The sequence below is a fragment of the Myxocyprinus asiaticus genome, chromosome 15 (assembly GCF_019703515.2).
Source record: "Myxocyprinus asiaticus isolate MX2 ecotype Aquarium Trade chromosome 15, UBuf_Myxa_2, whole genome shotgun sequence".
NCBI classification, from domain to species: domain Eukaryota; kingdom Metazoa; phylum Chordata; class Actinopteri; order Cypriniformes; family Catostomidae; genus Myxocyprinus; species Myxocyprinus asiaticus.
In genome coordinates, this window is record NC_059358.1 from 12,958,380 (window position 1) to 12,977,551 (window position 19,172).

Sequence of the window (19,172 nt, forward strand, 5' to 3'; positions counted from 1 at the left end):
GTCCACATTGCAAATGTTTTTTGGAAATAAAAATGGCTGTCGTGTTCTCTGGACCAAAGAGGAAAAGAACCATCCAAGCTGTTATCAGCGTCAGGTCCAAAAGCCAGTTTCTGTCATTGTATGGGGGTGTGTCAGTACGCATTGCATGGGAAACTTACACATCTGTTAGGGCACCATTAATGTAGAAAAATCTCAGTTGAAATGAATGTGTGTTGAAAAACATAATAATAATGAATTCACAAGGTAAAACATCAAATAATGTGTTGTTGTAATACGTTTAATATAGCACAGGGTGAATATAATTTACAAGTCACTCCCTTTTGTTTTTATTAGCATTTTCCGTACTGTCCCAACTTTTTCGGAATTTGGGTTGTAGACCATTTCAGTGGTGTACATAATAACAAGGAACTGCAATGCTACTGCACATGTCTGGTCCTGAAGCATATCCGGTAGCTGTATTTTTAAAACAATACAATGATGTGTCATTACTGGATCATTAAAAAAAGACTTTGAGGCAAAAAATAAATAAATAAATAATTCTCAAAGGGCATCAAACATTTATCTGATATGACTCCCATTATATTGTTGAAACTGAGTATGTATAGAGAGGCCATACAAGTGGATCATAGTTTAGATCAGGGGTCGGCAACTTTTTTGACATGGAGTGGCATTTTTTTTTCCTGGTCAATGGCTGTGCTGTTTGACACAAATAAACAAAAAACAAAACATGCGCATGTATGTGATTTTTCGAAGTTTGAGCCCATTTTTCTGATTTTAATAGTTTATTTTTCATTACAAATTATATTATCAGCATAACAGTTTGAGTGAAAAATGTGTGCAAAACCTGATGATTATGATATAATCATGATCCTGCATGTGAATTTTCACAGAGCATCTTAAGTGCTTTAATGAAAGAAAACCTGTCCTTTTGTACAAAATGAGTTAACACAGTTAATGTCACAAATTTGCTTATTTGATTACTGATCATGAAATTGTGTGAAATCTTAAATATTTCTTATTATGTCATACATTTTTCAAAATCACACAGAAGGGTAATCACTAACACTCAAGCAACAGCAAGAGAGGAGCAGTCTATTTTATTTATATGAAGTTTTTCGCACCTACATTTCAATCTACATCTTGATGTAATCCTTCCTCATGTTCACGCAGTGTGATTTCATCAGCTAAATGGGAGGCTAAACACTTTTAAAGTGTGACAAGACTCGGACTGCATGTGCAAGACATTTGCACATCATAAGCCAATCAACTATTTAACCATTTTCGGTGAATCGCATCTGCAAAATCCTAAAACTCTATTTCCAGGTTTAATTTATATTTTGAATAGACTTATATTTTTGAACCACACAATGTGGGTTTATGTTTTCTCTTTTAATCGTTTAATGTAATTTTGAGTGTGACTATGGTTTAAGGAGGGTGTACCTGTATGCTGGGTTGGAAATTTCAAGGATTAATAATGGTGTTTTCCTTATTACATCACATGTTTTTCTGAAAGCAAAAAGAAACAAATGAAACACAGAATGTAGGCTGTCATCTGTGACAAAGTGGGTGCATTTACTCGTGTGAATGGCTTGCATGCGCAGCGCAAGTCTCATCACACTTTAATAGTATTTAGCCTCCCATTCAGCTGATGAAAACACACTGCGTGATCATGAGAAAGGATTACATCAAGATGTAGATTGGAATGCTGGTGCAGAATTTATATATAAATAAAATAGTCTACTCCTCTCTCGCCATTGCTGGTGTGCTAGTGATTACCCCTCCACATGCCAGCATTGGCCATAGGTTGCTGACCCCTGGTTTAGATGCTTATTTCCTTAGCAAAAGGTCGGGAATATTTGATCGCTCCCTTTATGATCAATGAAGCTGTCATCCACAATAACCAATATTGGCATTATATTCATGCTGTTTAGCCAGAGGGGAACTGGCCCCCACAGTGAGCCTGGTTTTTCCCAAGGTTATTTTTCTCCATTATCCTACATCTTATGGAGTTTTGTGTTCCTCACCACAGTCGCCTTCGGCTTACTCACAGGGGTTCAAAATACAATTATTATTTACTTATTTGTTTTTAGACACAATTTACACAATTTATAAAAATGCACAGTGATGACTATAAGACTCTATAGATATTACAGCTTCATTTTCTGTTAAAGCATGATTTTCTGTAAAGCTGCTTTAAAACAATCAGTGTTGTGAAAAGCGCTATACAAATAAAAATGACTTGACACTTCGTGCATTTTAATGGCAGCAATGGAAATGGGAATGCTAATGGATAGCTCTTTCTCCAGGTATTATAGACTTCCTTGGATTTCACCAAACAAATCATCCACAGCTCCCCCTGCTGCTTGGAAGTCACTCAAGTCGAGCTTATATTGAACAAATCCACATGATTCAGCTATTGAGTCATACTGTGCTCATAGACATGAACCACAGGGTGTCCACACACAACCAGAGGCAGATTACCCTATTACAGAAAAAAAAAGAACAGGGATGATTTGACTGACTGCATCCAATTTTGACATCAAAATTGTCATCCCATGTCAGCATAATGATACACTATGAAAACTGAGATGTTTATTTTTGTTTTTGTTTTTTTGTGATTAACATTTTTATTGATTCTACAAAGACAAAAAAAAAAAAAAAAAAAAAAAACATATATACAATGAATCAACATTTAACTCCCACTACTACCCCTGCCCAATCAAGAACCCCACCCGACCCCAAACGAACATCCCAGTGGTCTTACATAAGTACACACACAGAGAGAATAACATATACAGTATGTATATATAAACATATATATACATACACATATAATAAACATACAACTCTAAAACTATGCCTCTCTCTCCACATTGCCACTGCGAGAGCCCCCCCAAAACATCAAATATCTACCCCATTTCCCATTAAAAGAATCCCATATCCCCAACCTTCTACACGTTACCTCTTCGAAGGCTCCCACCGACTTCCAACCCCTTAAAACAATCTGCCTGCCTATCATTTTACTATTTTAATGTTATCAGAAGAGCTGAGGCCCTGAATAAACACCACCTGATCTATATGTATAAGAGATGTCATAGCTTTACTTAATCGGTTGGCCAAAATTTTTGACAAAATTTTAACATCTAGCTGGATCAGGGAAATTGGACGGTAACTCTTACACTCGCTTGGATCTTTGTCCTTTTTAAGAATCAGACTAATCTGGGCTTGTGTCATGGTTGGTGGAAGCTTTCCATTCTTTAATGATTCCGTATAAACTTCTAACAAAAGTGGAGCCAGTTCTGTAGCATAAGATCTAAAAAATTCAGCGGCAAAACCGTCTGGCCCCGGAGGCTTGCCTGTAGTCAGGGCCTTAATTACCTCGTCAAGCTGCTCCAAGGTTATCTCAGAATCAAGAGAATGTTTTTGCTCAGTCGTCAGTTTAGGGAGATCTAATGGTTCCACAAAGTTTCTAAAATCGACGAAGACGTGGAACTAGAATTCTTTAAAAGCATTATTATTATCAATGGCCGAGGTAAAAATTTCACCACCAGCAGTTTTCACTGAGGGAATGGTAGAAAAAGACTCTCTCTGCTTTATATATCTAGCCAAAAGCTTCCCCGCTTTGTCCCCCGACTAAAAATATGACTTGTGTCTTGCCCTAAAGAACCAAAACTCCACCTTCCATGACAAAATAGTATTATAGCTGTATTTCAATCGGGTCAATTCTCTGAGGCCATCAGATGACATTTTGCACTTCAGTTCTGTCTCTGTACTTTTAATATTCTCTTCCAACTCCACAAGTTCTCGCGCTTTGGATTTTTTGATGAATGAGGCATACTGTATGATCCGACCCCTAAGGACTGCCTTAAGTGCCTCCCAAGCCACGCCCACAGAGGATACTGAGGACCAGTTGGTCTCCATATAAACACTGATTTCAGCCTTTAACATTTGTTGGAAATCAGGATTTTGAAAAGGGATACATTAAAGCGGCGAGTATATGATTTATTTTTCTCCGTATGTGGCAACACCTCTAAACTCACCAGGGTATGTGGAATATTTTTATCAAGTTAAATACAAATTAATCAAGTATGATCAATGTGAATATTGACATTTTATGCTACAATTATTTCTGATGTTCAAGCATGAATTTTACTGAGTGTGTGTTTGTGTAAGAGGTCTGTCTTGGAATATGGGGTCCCTCACATATGGTAAACTTGAGTCTCATGTTTTGACACTAGAAAAAATATAGGTTAAGGCTCCGTAAATAGGTTCCAGATGGAGAGGGGCCTCTCAAATAGTTTCATGTTCTCTAAACAGACTGAAGACACAGAACAAAATGTATGGGGTGTACTGGTCACGCCCTAGGTGAATATGTGTATATAGACCTGTTTGAATACAGAAAGTTAATTGTGCTGGGAGCAATTCTGCTTTTTTATGTCTAATAATGAAGTCTATCTTCTGGCATCAAAACCCCAAGACTTCAAGAGTGATGATTCACAGAGGTGGCAGAAGCCACAACAGGCATGATCGGAGACTAAGATGTTTCCAATTGAGCAAACAAAAACAGATGAAATGAGGGACTCAGATATATATATATATATATATATATATATATATATATATATATATATATATATATATAAAAATCTATTCTAGAATAAATCTTATGGACTGATGAAAAAAAATTATAGTCCCTACCATATGGGTTCAAAAGTCCCAAATATCTGTAAGACCAAGATTTTTACACATCCTGTGAAGTGTCACTGTTGCTCTAGGGGACTTACACACTTTTGCTTCCCTATGATCAAGGACTGAGTCCATCAGTAGCTTAAAGTCTCCTTCCAATATTATATCATGAGGGGTGCCAGCGGCTTGCAACATCCCTTCAAGATCTATAAAAAAAGCCCTGATCATCAGCGTTAGGTGCGTAAATATTAGCCAAAATCAACCTTTGCCCCTGAATTCCTGCTAAAACAATAATGACTCTTCCTAATTTATCTTTAATCTGTTTAAGACATTTGAATTGTAGATGTTTACTTATCAATCTTACTTGAGCCAGCACTAAAGAAAACATGTCCACCCCATATCTTCCCAAATTTTTCATCTTACTGCAGGGAAAGATGTGTTTCTTGAAGAAACACAATATCATATTTCTTACGTTTAACAAAATAAATAACCTTCCTTCTTTTTATGGGGTGCCCCAACCCATTCACATTCCACGTGGATAGAGACAATCCACTCATATTAACATTTTACATTTTGACATACGAGAAAAACAGACTGTGTGTCAAAAATAAAAATGATAAAGACCACATTCCCCATTAGTGCAACAATCAAACCCCGAACTTCCCACCAAACCAAACAAACAGAAAAAAGAAAAAACGTGCGCATTAACCCCATGCATGACAGCACCAACCGGCATCCATGCTTCTAAACTCAAAAAGTACATGTACGCCTACGAGAGTCCCCGCAACAACTTTGCCGTCGGATAGCTCAATTCCGGAGCTTCTGTACAGATTCTGCGAGACAGAATTACATAACAAAAAATAATCTATAAAACAAACTCTAGCCAATAGGCAGAATAAACACAAAAAACGTGTAGATTCATTCACATAACTGTCTCGAAGGTGTGTTCCTCCACAAAACAAGCTCCAGCCTCTAGCAGAACCAGCACAAAATAAATAAATAAATAAAAATTAAAAAATATTGTAAAAAAAAAAAACGTTCAGTTTCCTCGGAGAGCCAAACGAATGTTCAGTGAGCCGGCTGTTCCTGAGTGCAGCGTGACGTAATCACTACAATGTCCTGCAAAAAATACTCACAAAACAAACTCCATCCAATAGAAGGCACAAGCACAAAGAACGAGCATATTCATCTCAGCTGTCCCGAAGTAGTGTTATTCCACAAAACAAACTCCAGCCGCTAGGCAGAACCAGCAGAAAAAGAAACGAGCAAAGTGCGCAGAGCTCGTCATTCACATGACTTACTCTCACATGGCATGACTCCTCCAATATGTTTCTTTTAATGGCAAATGCAGTTGTCCAGAGAGCAGGGTGACAGATAGGCCAATACAATGCCGATATATCACACAATTTAATATAGTAAATAACAAACGTAAAATTGCTAAAAAATGAATAAACTCTTATTTAGCTCATTTACTCAATTTCACACTAAACTTTAATTTTGTAATAAAGAATATATATATATATATATATATATATATATATATATATATATATATATATATATATATATATATATTGTATTTGAAGTGGTAGATAGCAGTTTCTTCTGATTTCTGTTTAGTCATCAAATTTTAGTAATTTATTTGCACATGAAGAAATTGTTAATATTTTAGGAAGGAAATAACAATACACACAGTAGTCCAACCACCATGGATGGCATGTCCACGTTAGCAATCACATTTTCTCAAAAAAAAAAAAAATAAAATACAGACTCAAACCAACTGCACATACAGTGCATAGTGAATAAGACATTTACTCATAGCACACATGAAGCGCTTTTACTTTGAAGTTGCTCTCACGCGCTCGTGCGGATCCAGTGCAAGCAGCAATCTCCTGACAGATAAACGGCCTGGATCACCTGCTTGGATTGTCACGGACTGACCATCTTTTGATCCTGATTCTGAAGTTTTTGATTCTGGCTGATGGAGTATGTGCTTCAGAGGAAGATATTAGATGAGTGCTCGATGGGAAGAAAATGCTGGATTTTCATGAGATTCGTGAATTACATCTTTTTAAACAAGATATCTGCATATTTGCAGACAGTATATAATAGACATTTTATTGATATTTGCCTTTTATCATTAGAAAAGTTACAGGGAACTGTTGAGGAGAGACTGTTACAATACTTAATTCAGAGGACGATTTATGAGCATTCCACAGGATGCTGGATCTGCTCAAGTTGTGTGAGGTTGGTTTATTACATCTGTTTAAACGAGATATGCACATATTTGCAGACTGTATATGATATTAGTTTTATTGATATTTGCCTTTTTATCATTAGACAAGACAGTTACAAGTTACAGGGAACTGTTGAGGAGAGAGGGAGAATGAACAGGTGAGCACTTTAAAATGATGAGCTCAAACGCGTCTCCCACGGCTCTGATATTCGGACCATTTAAATGGTACTGTGTTGCACACCAGTCTATTACTGTAGTAACATGATGGCACGGAACAACAAAATGGACAGTGACTGGTCATTTACATGTCTCATTCGCTTCATATGCAAGCAGGCGATTCTCAGTGCCCTCAAGAAAGAAATTGGCCAAAGAGGAAAATGTATCTACTGATGCGATAATTAAAACATTCTGAATATCGGCTGATTTATCGGCCTTGGCAATATATCGGTTGACCACTACTATGAACCCTCAACTGCAAGTTGTCAAACTGCACAATGCTTGCTTTTCTGCTGACATACTCAAGATGTGATTATGAAAAAAACACCTCTTCCCCGAAAGACCTATTTTCAGAGTTATCAAGTGTGTCCATATCAGCTGCCCCTGGATAAGAGTTCTACATTCAGATAATTGTGAGATTGAATTCCTCCTTCACCGGAATTTTCTTACATTTGCATATCAAAAGTGCAACCATGGGAAGGTTTGATGTGATGCTGTGTTTTTAGAGCCTTTTAAAGGTGACACATGAAACATGAATAAGTCTGAAAATCTAAGCGAACATCTTTATGTGAAAATAATGGAAAGTCTGTATCCTGAAGGAATTACGACTGCCCCAAACCTTAGCGTACAATGGACCCTTTTCACATTTCCAGGTTTGGGATGTGGAAGTAAACTATTGCAGGGTAAACTTGTATAGAGGTACATGGGAGACCACATCAAATATCTATCTATCTATCTATCTATCTATCTATCTATCTATCTATCTATCTATATATTGGTGGAATGTGGCAGTCAGAGATGATGCCAGATTTACTGTCATTCACTCAGCAGCTGTATTTGAAACCTTATCGCAGCAGGTTTTTTTTTTTTTTTTTTTTTTTTTTTAATGCCAGGGTAATGTAACACAAATAATAATGTTGTAAATTTACACTAAATATTTACAATTTTAAAGTAAACAAAAGTTTGTTAGATTTACGTTACCAAATGAGGCAACAATGCATTATCACAGTCTGTGAAAAGAGTCCATTAGCTATTTGCCTTAAATTTAAAGGAACAGTAAAAAAATAAAAAATAAATAAAAGAAAAAGAAAAGAAAAAAAATCACCCTTAAAAATTACTAACTCATCATAATTGCATTCCAAACCTGTATTATTCAAAAGTCTAACTTTAAGTTCTAAAAAAAAAATAAAAATAAAATCAACTTAAAATCAACACGAGTTTGAAATGACATAAGAGTAAGCACATGATGACTGAATTTACATTTCTGAGGGGACTATCCCTTTAAGACTGAAGCACAACTTATAATTAGACATGCAGGGGAGTAAAAAAACAATCAGTGAAGTGTCAAATATACAACTGAAATTAACTACATGCGCTCCAAAAACAATCTACATGCCAGAACATGGTGCCTGATTTGCTGGTTAAAGCTGGTCTAGCTTGTCTCCTCAGTGTGTATGGATTGTGATTCCTGACATTTTGCTGCTCTTTAAAAAGTAGCAGTGGGTGAGCAGACCATTCGGTGAGAAGTTATGAGATGTTGGAAGACATTTATCCATATGTCAGTGATAAGAGGCAACCTGTCAAATCCTTGATGCCAAACTACTCCACCCGATGCAAAAACACTCTCGCCGACTCCATGCAGACAGTTCTTTTGTGCGATCAATGCCAGCCAGAGGCATTTTAGAAATTGTCGATAACAAACACACCTCGGTTCTCTTTTTTATTGCTCCCATTATCTGTCAAGAGCAAGTTTGTCCATTGCCTAAGCAGTGGAAACAGAATTCTGCTATTGACCATGCTGTCGACATTTATGTGTGTGTTAGTGACTGTCAAAATGAAGAAACTTTGATGAAAGTACAGGGCTGTGACAAATGTTCCCCGTTGACATGTCTACGTTTTTTTTTTTTTGTTTTTTTTTGGCTGTAGCTATTAAATACCACTTTGAAATGACAAATGAGACTGTAATTGCGTAAGCACAACACAAACACATCTTGTCAAATCAAATCGAAGCCTATTGCAGTTTCATTTCTAAAATATGTTTTCTGCTATAACAACTTGTGGCACAGTTTCCCCTCCTGAAAAAAAATACCCCATCTTAAACCAGCCTAAGCTGATTTGCTGGTTAAAGCTGGTCTAGCTTGTCTCCCCAGTCTGACCAAGCTGGTCTTAAGCTGAAAGTTTTTTTCCTGAACAGCTTAAAATTGCCTTAAACCCATCTAAAACCACCAAACAGAGCAGTCTGACCAGGCTGGGAGACCAACAAAGAACAGCAAACCACGTTAGGCTGTTTTTCCAGCAGGGTTGCAATTGAAAACTTTCATCCTCAAATGTCAGAAGCTCTAGTGATCGGCAGCAATATGTTTCATTAGCTCAGTCTGTTAGAAAGACTTTAATTCTCACTATAGATAATTGCCTGATTCATGAGGCCTCAAGGAGCAATAACTCAGAGATTTATCCCCTACTAACAGAGTTGCAAATGGGACAGGCAAGAGAAGCTAATGATGTACTGTTGCTGCCAGTTAGCCAATGTTTTAGCACTCAAACAAAGATGGATTTAGCAAGAATAGTCAGCATGTTAGCATCTACATTTCTACAAGCTTATCCCCGGGAAATTTTGCATGAGAAACCCAAGAATTAGTCTCCTTTTATAGAAGATAAATAGGAAAGACAAATAAGCTACAAAACGTCCATAAGTAAAGGAACTGTTGGTTGGCACAATTTTTATTCCTTGTTGAATATCCCTCATGGACCAAACATAAACCAACTAGGTACAAATGAGGTTTTTCAACTAGGTGCACATTTTTTAATTCATGACTAAAAATTACTAACCCCAAAATCGGGTTGATTTTTGTTTTGACAAATGTGACCTGCTCGATGATTTTGAGTCACTTTGACCCAGAAACATATTTTGAGTTGTAATGTATGCACTATAGTAAAAAAAAAAAAAAAAAAAAGAAAAGAAAAGAAAGCCACAGCTTTCTAATAATGTTTTTCTTTTTCTTTCTTTTTTTTTTTTTTTACACCTTGGTCAAGTTATAATCATTTCAATGTTATATATCATTTATGAAATGGCTCTCTTGAATACTCTATTCTGATTGGTCAGTCATACCATCCAGCGATCTGATATTTCTAAATAATGACCACATATCTAGGGAAAAAGTGATAACAGACTGGCTATCCAGATATTGCAGTCATCAGTCTTATTTTTTATTATTATTATTTTTTATTTATTTATTTATTTTACAATTCAGCAATCTTTAAGCTAATAAAATCATTTAAATTCAAATCAATGTTTCATGTCCATTTCTTTCTTTATTTGGCAATTAGGCTTGCAATAAGTGGGATAATAAGCAGTCATTTTTGCAAAATAAACACCAACAAAACTTCCAAACAGGAGGTGGATTTCAGCTGTTTCTATAAACTCTGCAATTTTTTTTTTTTTTTTATTATTATTATTATTCTCACATAACAATTTTAATGCAAATAGGTATTTCATGTCCACTAATTTAGTTATTTGGTAAGTAGCCATGTAATAAGTGCTCTACTTCGGGGTCCTGATCACCCTGTCGGGGTTTATTTTGTGATAACAACATTATCCCTGACTTAAATGCTTTCCTTTTTAATTTAGTACATAAAAACAAAAATGTGTTTCTGCGACAAAGTGACTCAAAATGACGGAGCAGGTCACAAATGTTTTTAATGTTTATTTGCTCATTCCACATGTATCTCTAAAAGTTTTTACATATGCATTGCTGTGCAACCTGCTAAATTTGTGAAAACATTTTCATCACAGATATCACTGCATAAATTGAAGGGTTTTTTATATTTATGTAGTCTCTCGACTCTCACGCAGGAAAAATAGTTTTATCTCAAATGAGCCAAACAGGTTTGCATGCTCACTTTCGAAGAAATGGAGAAAATTGTAGTGAACATATTCGCATGCTTTAGTTTAGCCTTTTTTTTTTTTTTTTTTTTATCTGCCAATTTTCTTCAGATCTTGTCTGAAATTGGATGATCACATGAGAAGTCGGAATGTTGTTTCTGAGAGTTCGGCCACATTAAGCTGACTCACCGACAAGCGCCATCTCCTATCAGACCTTTTTGCATCAGCTACAGCATATTTAATTTCCCCTGTGGTGTAACCAGAAGCACATTGTGCTAGCAGCATGGGAGACTTTGAATGAACTTTGAGAATGTGTGTGTGGATCAGATTTTACCTTCATTGTGAGGACCATGTCACCACAAGGATAGTAAGATCTAAAATCACCTACATTGTGGGGACCAGCCAAATGTCCCTGTGAGGAAAACTGCTTAAAGGAATATTTTGGGAAAGATACAAGTTAAGCTCAATTGACATTGCTTACCAAAAACAATCATTTAGGCTTGTACCTCCTTTTCTTTAAAAAAACAAACAAAACTGGGTTACAGTGAGACACTTACAATGGAGGTGAATGGGGCCAATCCGTTAACATTAAAATACTCACTGTTTCAAAAGTATAGCCACAAGATGTAAACAATGTGTGTTAACATGATTTTAGTGTGATAAAATTGCTTACATTTTCTGTTAAGATGATTTTTCCAATTTTACAACTTTACAACCGTAAACATTAATCCTGCAAAATGCTGATGTAAACAACTTTACAGGTCAAATAATACACAAGTTTTAACACAAGAATGAATGTATAAAAATTATAAGATACACATTTCTGCCTTTAAACTCTCCAGAAATTGGCTCCATTCACCAATTCATCATTGTAAGTGCCTCACTGTAACCTCGATTTTTGCTTTTAGTAAAGAAAAGGAGGGACAAATCTAAATAAAATTTTGTTTCTAATTAACATTATGCCACAAACGCTGTTGATTGAGCGTAACTTGTATTGAACCTGGAATATTGTGCTTGACTGGTTTAAGTCCTCAGGTAGGTCCTTCAAGGTAGCCTGGAGAGGTGAGCTGTCCAAGTCACATCAACTACTTACTGGAGTACCTCAGGGCTCGGTGCTTGGGCCACTTCTCTTCTCTATTGTGAGACAGTTCAGCAGCAAGAAGGAAGTAGACACAGGGAAGCGGGGTTTCTTCTGGCTCAGGTACGATTTTTAATCGGCCACTTCAAGGTTTTTCAAGTTCACAAACTTGTCAGATTCACAGCAGGTAGTCAAACAAACACATCAGCTTCACAGGAATGTAATAACCTCAACACATCAGCTTCACACACATAACAGATTAAACTGCTTCAGCTTCGGGTACACCATGGCCTTTCTTGTGCCAGACTCTCTCACTCTGCTGCTGGTGGCGTGGCTGGTTATATGCCGCTCTCCCCATGCTCACTGGAATTAGAGACAGGTGTTAAACATAATCTAGCTCAGGTGCAAGTGCCCTTACCACTTTCTCTCTCTCTCCAGACGGACGCTTGACCACACCCCCACTGCCACATCTATATACACAACATCACTGGGACCCATCATTCAAGCACATGGGTTCTCTTACCACTGCTTCGCTGATGACACACAGCTCTCCTTGTCTTTCCAGCCCAACGACACCATAGTGACTGCTCGAATCTCGGCCTGTTTGGCAGAGATCTCGGCCTGGATGAAGGAACACCACCAGCAACTTAAGCCTGTGAAGAATGAGCTCCTAGTCTGTCCAGCCAACCCTGCTGATGAGCACAACATCACCATTCAGCTGGATTCAACTACAGTAACGGCTTCCAAAATGGTAAGAAATCTAGGGGTAACCATCGATAACAACTCAGTTTCACAGACCACATTTCAAAGACAGCACAATCATGTAGTTTCCATGAGCACTTAACCATTCACTCAATAATAATAATAATAATAATAATAATAATTAAAAAAATATATATATTCTTAATCTCTAATCTGTCTTGGATACTACTATTCAGATGCTAGTGAAACTTTGTAATGCAGCACTTTCCGTACCACTGTCTCCTTAAGATGAATCGCCTATGATGTATTAATCCTCTTTTGTAAGTCGCTTTGGATAAAAGCATAAGCCAAATGATTACATGTAAATATTCAGAATCAGAATCAAAATTAGCTTTATTACCAAGTATGCTAACAAATACAAGGAATTTGTCTTGGTGACAGAAGCTTCCAATGCACAAACAATACAACAAGACAGAGATCAACTAAAAATAGAAAGAAAAAAGGTGAATAGAAAATATTATATATAGAATAAGTATATATAGAAATACACAATAAGACAATATATATATATATATTTATACACTATATTGCCAAAAGTATTCGCTCACCCATCCAAATAATTGAATTCAGGTGTTCCAATCACTTCCATGGCCACAGGTGTATAAAATGAAGCACCTAGGCATGAAGACTGCTTCTGCAAACATTTGTGAAAGAATGGGCCGCTCTCAGGAGCTCAGTGAATTCCAGTGTGGTACTGTGATAGGATGCCACCTGTGCAACAAGTCCAGTCATGAAATTTCCTCGCTACTAAATATTCCACAGTCAACTGTCAGTGGTATTATAACAAAGTGGAAGCGATTGGGAATGACAGCAACTCAGCCACGAAGTGGTAGGCCACGTAAAATGACAGAGCGGGGTCAGCGGATGCTGAGGCGCATAGTGCGCAGAGGTCGCCAACTTTCTGCAGAGTCAATCGCTACAGACCTCCAAAGTTCATGTGGCCTTCAGATTAGCTCAAGAACAGTGCGTAGAGAGCTTCATGGAATAGGTTTCCATGGCCGAGCAGCTGCATCCAAGTCATACATCACCAAGTGCAATGCAAAACGTCGGATGCAGTGGTGTAAAGCACGCCACCACTGGACTCTAGAACAGTGGAGACGCGTTCTCTGGAGTGACGAATCACGCTTCTCCATCTGGCAATCTGATGGATGAGTCTGGGTTTGGCGGTTGCCAGGAGAACGGTTCTTTTCTGACTGCATTGTGCCAACTGTGAAGTTTGGTGGAGGGGGGATTATGGTGTGGGGTTGTTTTTCAGGAGCTGGGCTTGGCCCCTTAGTTCCAGTGAAAGGAACTCTGAATGCTTCAGCATACCAAGAGATTTTGGACAATTCCATGCTCCCAACTTTGTGGAACAGTTTGGGGATAGCCCCTTCCTGTTCCAACATGACTGCGCACCAGTGCACAAAGCAAGGTCCATAAAGACATGGATGAGCGAGTTTGATGTGGAAGAACTTGACTGGCCTGCACAGAGTCCTGACCTCAACCCGATAGAGCACCTTTGGGATGAATTAGAGTGAAGACTGAGAGCCAGGCCTTCTCGTCCAACATCAGTGTCTGACCTCACAAATGCGCTTCTGGAAGAATGGTCAAAAATTCCCATAAACACACTCCTAAACCTTGTGGAAAGCCTTCCCAGAAGAGTTGAAGCTGTTATAGCTGCAAAGGGTGGGCCGACGTCATATTAAACCCTATGGCTTAAGAATGGGATGTCACTTAAATTCATATGCGTCTAAAGGCAGATGAGTGAATACTTTTGGCAATATAGTGTATATATATATATATATATATATATATATATATATATATATATATATATATATATATAAACTGGGAAAAAACTGTTCTTGTGCCTGACGGTTCTGGTGCTCATTGCTCTATAGCACCGGCCAGAAGGCAACAGTTCTAAACGGTAGTGGGCTGGGTGAGTGAGGTCCAGATAGATTTTTCCAGGCCTTTTCCTCACTCTGGAAGTGTAAAGTTCTTGAAGGGAAGGCAGGGGGCAACCAATAATCCGCTCAGCAGTCCGAACTGTCCTTTGAAGTCTTCTGATGTTCAGTTTCGTAGCTGAAACAAACCAGACAGTTCTTGAAGTGCAGAGGACAGACTCAATGACTACTGAGTAGAACTGTATCAGCAGCACCTGTAGCAGGTTGAACTTCCTCATCTGGTCGAAGGAAGTACAACCTCTGCTGGGCCTTTTTCACAATGGAGTCAATGTGGGTCTCCCACTTCAGGTCCTGTGAGATGGTAGAGCCCAGCAACCTGAATGACTCCAATGCTGCCACAGTGCTGTTCAGAATGGTGAGCGGGGTAAGTGTTTGGGTGTTCCTCCTAAAGTCCACTATCATCTCCACTGATTTGAGCATGTTCAGCTCCAGGTTGTTTTGACTGCACCACACAGCCAGCTGTTCAACCTCCCTTCTATATGCAGACTCATCATTATCCTGGATGAGTCCGATAACAGTAGTGTCATCTGCAAACTTCAAGTGCTTGACAGAGGGGTCCTTGGCAGTGAAGTCATTTGAGTACAGGGAGAAAAGTAGTGGGGAGAGCACACATCATTTGAGGGCACCAGTGCTGATTGTACAGGTGCTGGAAGTGAATTTTCCCAGTCTCACTAACTGCTGCCTATCTGTCAGAAAGCTGGTGATCCACTGACAGATAGAGGTGGAAACAGAGAGTTGGTTTAATTTAGTTCGGAGAATAGCTGGGATGATGGTGTTGAAAGCCGAAATGACGTCCACAAAAAGGATCCTTGCATATGTCCCTGGTCTGTCCAGATGTTGCAGGATATGATGCAATCCCATGCTGACTGCATCACCCACAGACCTGTTTGCTCAATAAGCAAATTGAAGGTGATCCAGAAAGGGTCCAGTGATGTCCTTCAGGTGGGCAAACACCAGTCTCTCAAATGACTTCATGACCACAGATGTCAGAGCGAGAGGTCCTGTGATTTTGGGTTTCATTTCGACAAGAATGATGGTGGAGTGTTTGAAATGGCAGGGAACTTCACACTGCTCCAGTGATCTGTTGAAGATCTGTGTGATGATGAGGGTCAGCTGGTCAGCACTGCTGGTCAGTTACTGGAAGGCTCAGAATACATCCTCTTCACAGATCTTAAGTGCAGGTTGAGTAGCAGGAGGAGGGAGGAGGGTGGTTGCAGGAGGTGTAAATGTTTGTGTGATGTGAAGGTGAGAGCGGGTGTGGGGTGTGAGACTGGGCTTTTCAAATCTACAGTAAAACACATTTAGGTCGTCAGCCAGTTGTTGATTCCCTACATTGTTGGGGGATGGAGTCTTGTAGTTAGTAATGTCTTTCAGGCCTCTCCACACTGATGCAGGGTCATTAGCTGAAAACTTGTTTTTCAACTTCTCAGAGTAGCTTCTTTTAGCCACTCAAATCTCTTTTGTCAGTGTGTTTCTGGCCTGATTGTACAATATTTTATCCCCACTTGTGTAAGGATCCTCTTTGGCCTGATGAAGCTGCCAGAGTTTTGCTGTAAACCATGGTTTGTCATTGTTGAACGTTAAATAAGTCCTAGTAGGAATGCACATATCCTCACAGAAACTTATATATGATGTCACAGTATCTGTGTGCTTGTTCAGATTGGTGTCAGCAGCTTCAAAAACACTCCAATCAGTGCAATCAATGTAGGCTTGTAGTTCCAGCTCCGCGTCATTGGTCCATCTTTTTACAATCTTTACTACAGATTTAAGTTTCTGCTTGTAGGTCAGAAGAAGATGAACCAGACAGTCATCAGAGAGTCCCAAAGCTGCTCTAGGGACAGAGCGATATGCATCCTTTAATGTTGTGTAGCAGTGATCCAGTATATTTCTGTCTCTGGTGGGGCATGTAATGTGCAGTCTGTATTTGGCAGTTCACGGGTGAGAATGGCTCAGTTAAAATTGCAGAGAATAATAATAAGTGAGTCTGGGTATTGTTGTTCTTTGTCTGTGATCTGATCAGCCAGCTATTGCAGCGCTGTGCTCACACACGCTTGTGGAGGAATATAAACACTCACCAGAATAAGCGAAGAAAACTCCCCCGGCGAGTAGAAAGGCTTACAGTTGATAAAGAGCACTTCCAATTTAAGACAGCACATCTTCTTCATCTGTACACCAACTTTCACTGATGTAAAAGCATGTTCCACTGCCTCTCATTTTCCCTGTTAACTCCGCAATGTTAGTTTTGAAATGCCTTTAATAAACTAACAAAATAATGTTTACAATAAAATCTAAAGATTGTGTGTTAGAGTTAGATTTATGTTTAGAGGATAGAACAAATCAGTAGCCAATAAAAAAAAACTCATTAAATATCATTATTTTAAAAACAATAGTCAACTGAAAGTCCCCATCATAAAACAAAACAAATGTGTGTGCCTACTTAGATGTAGTTGGAGACAAAATTGGCCCCCAAAAGTGAGCTAAATCTGAATAAACCCTAGGGTTAGGGTGTGGGTTATGGATATTCTTTAGTAATTATAATTAACTTTATATACAAATGGTGTAAGTATGTGGTGGCATGTCGTGTGTGTGTGTGTGTGTGTGTGTGTGTGTGTGTGTGTGTGTAGGAGCAGGTTTGGGTGGTTTACGAGGAAACATTTTTAGATTACAAACTGGTAATTACAGGAGTATTATGCTATAAATGTGGTTCATGAGGACATTTCTAGTGTCCCCATAATTCAAATCGCTTAAAAAACTAAACTATGTTTTTTTGATAATGTAAAAATGCAGAAAGTTCTTTGTGAGGGTTAGGTTTAGGGGATAGAATCTATAATTCGTACAGTATAAAAATCATTACATCTATGGAGAGTCTTCATAAGGATAGCCGCACCAACATGTGTGTGTATGTGTGTGTTTGTGTGTGTGTGTGTGTACATGTTTATACTACATTATGGGGACCAAATGTCCCCAGAAGTATAGTAAAACCTTGTGGGTCCCAGCCATTGGTCTCCATGAGGGAAATGGCTTATTAAACATACTAAATTATGTTTTTTTGAAAATTTTAAAATTCAAAAAGTTTTCTGTGAGGGTTAGGTTTAGGGGATAGAAATTATCGTTAGATCTGTATAAAATCCATAAAATGCATGGAAGTCTATGGAGAGTCCCCACAATGATATAAAAACAAGTTGGTGTGTGTGTGTGTATGTGTGTGTGTGAGAGAGGAAAAAGTGAATATGGGATAAGAAATGGAGAGAATGGAGAAATGGAATTGCTTTATATATATATATATATATATATATATATATATATATATATATATATATATATATATATTGTATAGTTTAATCAAAGCAAGCAAATAAACAATAAAAAAAATATTGCCCTAAATGATTAAAAGGATAACAAGAGCAGTGAAATACAAGATGATACTAAACCTTTTGGATATTGTTTCATTGTTGAATAAGCCTTATATTTATGCTTTTATGGTTACACAAATGATAACAATAACTCTTTTTTTCTCTCTCTCTCTCTCAACAGGTGTTTTAGAACGTTAAGCTACCTTTTGTCACATTCAAAGTCAGTTCATAATACCATTTTTTGACATAGACAGCAGGTTACAATATTGAAAGAGAAGAGTACACCAATTATGTTTCTTTGTAACAAAGAAATTGCCTACAAAGAATGTTCCTGATATGAAGGTCAACATTACACCATTTTGTCACAGATTATATATTTGTGCCCTAGAAAAATAAATATACACATGTATATTAGCACAGTGTGATTTAGTAAGAAAAGATCAACATGGGTTGACGTGAGAGCTAGTGTAAATAAAGGAAAACATTTTAAAGTTGGCATGAAAGCAAACAGAAACATCTGTTTAGATTTTGTTCTTTGATTTGAGTCCCATCTGAAGAGGTAAGGAGCAATTAATTGCACATTACTGTACAAAGCATTAATTAAAAATAGACTCTTTAAATGACATTCACACACACCCAGATTTCCACACATGCATACACAGAGAAAGCAAACAGTCTAACAGAAATATAGACAGATATAGGAAGAAGAGAGGAAGTGAGTGCAGGTGGACACCTTTAAATATGGACACCTCTTCTTTCTGTGGGAAGCTGAAGGGAGATCACAAAAGAGTGGGAATACAGATCTCTGAAAGGGAATCACAGAAATGGTCAAAGGTCACAAAGCATGCCAACACCATAATGATGGATAGAGCTCTGCTACCCGACCCAAGTCCAATGGGATCCGATAAACTATTGGGTTTTGGGCTATGTTCGTGTCAGTTTCGGCCACATTTATTAATACATGAGATCAACTATTTATTATGTAAAATATCCATAAATAAATTGTACATAA

General features: G+C 37.9%; 1 long non-coding RNA gene across 1 annotated transcript; it reads right to left on the reverse strand.

The window, feature by feature from the left end:
* Positions 1-12,229: 12,229 nt before the first annotated feature.
* On the reverse strand, positions 12,230-18,934 carry LOC127452956 (uncharacterized). Its single transcript, XR_007899336.1, has 3 exons — positions 18,894-18,934; positions 12,623-12,791; positions 12,230-12,462 (listed from the first exon to the last, which is right to left on the reverse strand). It is a non-coding gene; the product is annotated as an uncharacterized LOC127452956 (long non-coding RNA).
* Between the last annotated feature and the right edge of the window lie 238 nt (positions 18,935-19,172).